The sequence below is a fragment of the Nicotiana attenuata genome, chromosome 1 (genome assembly GCF_001879085.1).
Source record: "Nicotiana attenuata strain UT chromosome 1, NIATTr2, whole genome shotgun sequence".
In the NCBI taxonomy this organism is placed as follows: Eukaryota; Viridiplantae; Streptophyta; class Magnoliopsida; order Solanales; family Solanaceae; genus Nicotiana; species Nicotiana attenuata.
The window spans coordinates 64,825,220-64,831,606 of record NC_031989.1 but is presented as its reverse complement, the minus strand read 5'-3'; positions in this window follow the sequence as shown (position 1 = coordinate 64,831,606).

Here is a 6,387-nt window from a genome sequence, read left to right as displayed (position 1 = left end):
TTGAAATTTTGCACACACATCACAAATCACATATCGAAGCTACAGCAACTCTCGAAATTCCATTCCGACCCTCGGCTCAAAATCTCACCTATCAACCGGAATTCGCCAAAATACTAACTTCGCCAATTCAAGCCTAATTCTACACCGGACCTCTAAAATAAATTTCGATCACACTCCTAAGTCACAAATCATCCCCCGAAGCTAACCGAATCACCGGAAATCACATCCGAGCCCTATAACTCATAAGTCAACATCCGGTTGACTTTTCCAACTTAAGCCTTCCTTAAAGAGACTAAGTGTCTCATTTCTTATCAAAGCCAATCCAAATAAACTCTCACACACCACATACCGATAACGAAATATGAAGAAGCATAAATTGGGGGAAACGGAGCAGTAACACATGAGACGACGGGTCGGGTCATCACACGCCGGGCCTGCGGACGCGTGCAAGGCTACCTCAGAGTCTCGGACTGAAGGATAGCTCCCAATCTACTGTTGATGACCAAATGCTACTCCGGGACCTGGATCTGTGAGTATCAGCACAACCGACCCCATGTGCTGGTAAGTGCCTAGCCTAACCTCGGCGAAGTAGTGACGAGGCTAGACCAGACTACCACATAAACCTGTGCAGTTATATAATGTACAGCGGAAAGTAAAACAGAAATAAACAAATAAAGATGGGAGGGGGAAACATACTTCGGGGAATAACAGGTAAAAACAGAATATCAAGAGAACTATAAAGGAATCAAAATCCAACCACTAACAAGAATAAGAAAAACAAAGGTAGATCTCACTATCAGTACACATCTCGTTGCAGGCGTGCAACCCGATCCCATTTCCTGTATCTCGTGGCAGGCGTGCCACCCGCTCCCATTTTCTTATATCTCGTGGTAGGCGTACCACCGCTCCCATTTCATTATATATCTCGTGGTAGGCGTACCACCCGCTCCCATTTTATTATATCTTGTGGTAGGCATACCACCCGCTCCCATTTTATTATATCTTGTGGTAGGCGTACCACCCGCTCCCATTTCATTATATCTTGGGTAGGCGTACCACCCGCTCCCATTTAATTATATCTTGTGGTAGGCGTACCACCCGCTCCTATTTCATTATATTAACAGTTCTTCCAAATGAAATTACTCCAACAATCGCAACAATTAATACGAATTCATAAAACAACAAAGTACACAATAATTATGATTCACTGAGGAAAAATAAATAATGACAAGTAGCAAGTAATTATGGACTTTAAGGAGCAAATAGGCAATTTAATATTTAGTATACTAAATGTCAAGTAGCAATTAAGTCACATAAACATGTAGCAATTACAGCATAAATTCAAGGCATAGTGTTGCGCAAGGATACATCGAGCCAATAATAACAAGTAACATAATAAAGGAAAATGCCAACATAAAGAATCACAGTAATAGTGAAATAAGATAATTAATGCACTTGAACTGATAACAACAAGAATCATAACAAACGGCAATAAGTGCACGGCATCACCCTTCGTGCTTTTACCCTCTCTCACCATAACAATACACGGCATCACCCTTCGTGCTTTACGCTCTTCCTCACCCAAACAACAATCACAAACAATAGGGCAAGGAAATAAAGGAAATTTGCAATAAGAATCCCGGCAAGGGAGCAACACGTCAACAATTAAATCACGGCAAGGGAACAACATCAATAGCATCAACATCCCGGCAAGGAAGATAACAAATACATCAACAATAGCCCAACAAGGGTGACAACATAATGATCTCTTCTCTTTCTCACTTTTACTTTACAATTCACTTCACAACTCGAGCCAATGCTCCAGAGGTTCAAAATCAATGAATTCTTTCAAACTTCATAAGAAAAACCGAAGAGGACAAAATCGAAATCGATAACTCGATAAGAAAAATTTCGAAATCGAAATCGAAATCGATAAACCGATAACAAATAATCGATTCGATTTATCGATAAACTGATTCGACTGCACACCCCTACTACAACTTGTAGCGGGGGTAATATGTATGTAAAAAGCTACCCGTTTTATTCACCTGTTTGTACTACACAAATAAAAAAAGGGCACATTAAAGTAAAAGTTTATTGGTATAAAAATTCATATCATAATAAATTTGGAGTTTATTGATAATTGCGCATGCCAGGTGTAAACCTGAGTTTATCAATATTGATAATTTATCTAGTTGGCACAATTGGTTTAGTCAGTTAACTGGCATAATTTGCTTAGTCAGTTAATTTAAGTATGATGTGCTACAATAAAAGAGAATTCACATGGGTAAGTATTAATGAACTAGAAAGTTCTTTACGAATTCTCTTATGTCGTTTATTCTCACTAATTAATAGACCAGCTAAAATTGGGATTTAATCCCAAGAATGCTGGAAATATCAAAGGTGAATATAGGCTCATTCGCCTGTTATGTATACCACATAAGATATATCTATGAGATGGTTACATGAGCGATAATTATTAACCTGCAACGTGGTATTTGCGAGGTAACTTGCTCAAAGTCTATGGTACACTTAAAGCGTATAAGATAGAAGGACAAAGTCTATAGTACACTTAAAGCGTATAGACAAATCAGTTTCAAATAAAATTCTTAATAAAGAATAAGAGCAAATGACCAAAACGATATTAATAAGGAGGCAAGTGATCTAGAAAATCACATGACATAATACTTCATAAAATCTTAGAACAGGTTCAAGTACCTAAAAATATGAAAGAAGGATATCTATGTTATGTCTTTATATTAAAAAAGGAGGTTGGAACTGATAAAAAATGTTCATCGACTATATCTATAATAACGATACACACACACACACACACACTTAAGTCTGGAGAAACAATTCAAGTATAACTAGTTTCATATGAAAGACAACTAGTTTTGGACATGCGGTTCAAATATTTGAATGTATAAAGTCAATGGTATGTGCAATCACTTTTATCTATTTTATATGTCTAGCATGATATGAAAACTTGATATGCATCTAAAGTTTGTTTATGTGGCTTATATGACTTAACTTATATGACAATCTCCGAAGGATTTAAATCGCTTAAAGTATATACAATTCTTGGTCCTGATGTACCACATCCTAAGTACAATTTGTGCACATATGTATCGTGCTATAACTATAAGCATGATAATGCGATTGCGGGAGTATTTACCTCCATGGAGATGTTGAAAAAGGCATTCCACGACACTATATAGACATATTACATATCTATCAAGAATGATGATTCCAAGATACAACATATCCATTCAAGTCAATTGGCTGATTTTTTTATCAAACATCTACCAACGATCTTTTGAAGGTGGTGCACAAGATTAGAATGCGAAGACTCAAGGATGTGAATGATTGTCTCATCAGGGGGAGTAAATACGTGTTGTACTTTTTTCCCTTACAATGTTTTATCCCACTGGGTTTCCAATACAAAAATTTTAATGAGGCAACTGAAAGACGTATTGTTAGATATGTGCACTCTTTTTCCTTCACTGGAATTTTTTTCAACTGGATTTTAATTTAGTTAAGGTTTTAATGAGGCACATTATCTGTTGAATAGACATTCAAGGGGGAGTGTTATAAATATTATTTTATTTATGATGAATGTCTATCTTTTAGAGAGAATTTAGAGTTTGCTATTGTATGTCTAAGTCACTTTTCCCTTATAAATAGAGGAGTTCTATTCCATTACAAATCATATAAAATCAATAAAAATTCTCTCTGTCTACTTTGATCTCCAATATTCTTCTTTCTTTTATTATTTTATAACACGTACTCCTGTGACTTTCCAGACAAACTTCAAGTCTATTACAAACGGTAAAGTTTCTTCAACGATCGGAAGAATTAAATACGAGTTTATTCAATTAAAATCTCACATAGAGACTTTAACTTCGCCGCACGCAAAAGCAAAATCTCTGTGTCAACCTTATTGCTACTCGTTTCTTTAGTCAGAAACATTTGACCTTTTTCTTTTCACATGTATTAATCCAAGAATATCTGGCTCTTTGGAAATTATTCCAACTACAACATTAAAACTAAAGCCTATAAATTAACATTCTGGTATGTTTTATTATATTTCAATCTATTGAAACATTCTTTTTCAACTAAGTATTTCAACTTTTAACATTTTAGTACTTCCCATATCAACTTTAGGGAAAAAATGAACTCAACATGATATTTAATGTAATAACTTTATTTTTATAATCGTGTAAGTCAAGATTGTGAAACTAGGTATATGTATTTGAATTGCAAGCAACAAGGACAGTTTTGCACTGCGTATACATAAGAGGGAAATACGGTATTTCTACTTATACGAATTGTTAAACATTGGATGAAATTTGGGCAGATTAAAAGATATCTAAGGTTTTCAGTCTCCTATTTGAACTATAATATATTTAATTATGTTCGCTTATTTTATTAATCACTAAGTCATATATTTGAATGAACAAAGAAATTCAAATTTAATTACCTCTACAAACTATGAATTTCCGAACACCTATGCTTTCTCGGCTTATCTCACACAGTAAGGTCTGGGAAGGATAGTGTGTACGTAGACCTTAATCTTATTATGTCGAGGTAGATGTATTGTTCTCAATAAACCTTTGGATCTTATTATGTCAAGTTAGATGTGTTGTTTTCAATAAACCTTTGGCTCAAAGAACGCATAAACACAATAGTAAAGAAAACGAAAACAGGTAGTGTAGATTGTAAAAGCCATGAAAAATGTTATATCTGAAGGAGACTATCTCTAAATTGGTAAAGGAGTAAAATTAGGGTTTAGATTTGGAAAGTGAGCTGAAGAAACGTTTAAAAGATAAAAATGAGAAGAGTGACGTGGCAGTTTATTAGACCTTCAGATTTTACACGTGTTGTGTTAGCTGCATGAATTTAATGGATGGGATTAGAAGTTAGCTTACTAAATGAAGGGCTAGATTAGTTCTTACAAAGGATGGATAATGGGTTCTTAGTTAGTTAGTGGATTGTAACAGAATTAGTTAGTAGTGGGCTGTGTTGTAACAAATTGGGCTTTATATTCCTAAGAGCTGGACAGAGATAGGCATGCAAAATTATCTGGTAATTCATTTCCCTCCTCTTTTCTTCGTTCCTCTCTTCTCTTCTCTCTTTCACTTCATTTTTTATTTCTAGGGTAATCCACCATTGAAGTTCGAGTTCCAAGCTTGAGATCCTAGCTTGATTGTACTACTGAGTTGTAACACATTTGTTTTCATCAATAAAAGCTCGAATTTCTTTCTTTTGCCATTAATTTTCATTCAAGCATTACATTTGGTATCAGAGCAATTCCTAGCCCTACGATCATGACCATTACAGAAACGAGATCCAAATCCATGGAAGACAGTCTAAAGAAGTTAGCAGCACTGCTACATAACCATATTACAGAGGAAAATAAGAAAGCTGAGTCTACAGATGCCAAATTTGATGATTTGGCAAGGAAGCTCGATGTGTTGATGGAGAAATTGTTGCCTAATCATGCAGGAATATTGGGGAGTGCTCCGATGGAGATCCATAAGCAGGGAGAACCGGGAAATAGCCTTAGAAGGGAGGAGATCCCTGTTGTTTTGACCAATGATCGAAATCACCATAACAACCATAGCAGCTACAACTCAAGGGTGGAATTTCCCTATTTTGATGGTGCTGTGGGAGCTGACCCTTGTTCATGGCTGAGGAAATGTAAGAGATATTTCCATTATAACCACTTGTCCATGCCAGAACAGAAGCTTGAAGAAGCAGTGTTGCATCTCAAAGGAAGGGCAGAAGCTTGGTACTTTTCCTATCAGTTGAGCAAAGGAAATGTTAGATGGCCAGAACTCTGTGAAGAAATCTGTAGAAGGTTCCAAGATGCAGACAATAGTAATTTCAATCTCATTGGTAATTTAAGAAGATAGAACAAAGGGGAACATTTAATAAATATTTGGAGAAGTTTGAGGATCTAAAGGCTTGGGTTCTAATTAGAAGCCCTACAATACCAGAGGAATTCTTCTTAGAATTCTTTGTAGAAGGCCTTAAGGAGGATATAAGGCATACAGTGAAGATGTTGAATCCCTACAACCTAAGTCAAGCTGTGGAAAAAGCTAGGCATCAAGAAAAGGTGATTGAAACTTGGAATAAGAAGGGAAAGACTCCTTGGGGTAGAGGATCCGCCTATGAAAATCATCAACAGACAAACACTCGCACTCCAATTTTGGGAACTAAGGGAGCAGGGCCAGCAAATTACTCTGCTCCAGGAAATAAGGGATTTGATAATAGGAGGAATAATGGGTTATGTTGGAAGTGTGGGGACAAGTATTTCCATGGTCATGTGTGCAAACAAAAGCAAATCAATGCCATGGCTGCTGCTGAAGACCAAGCTATAATGGA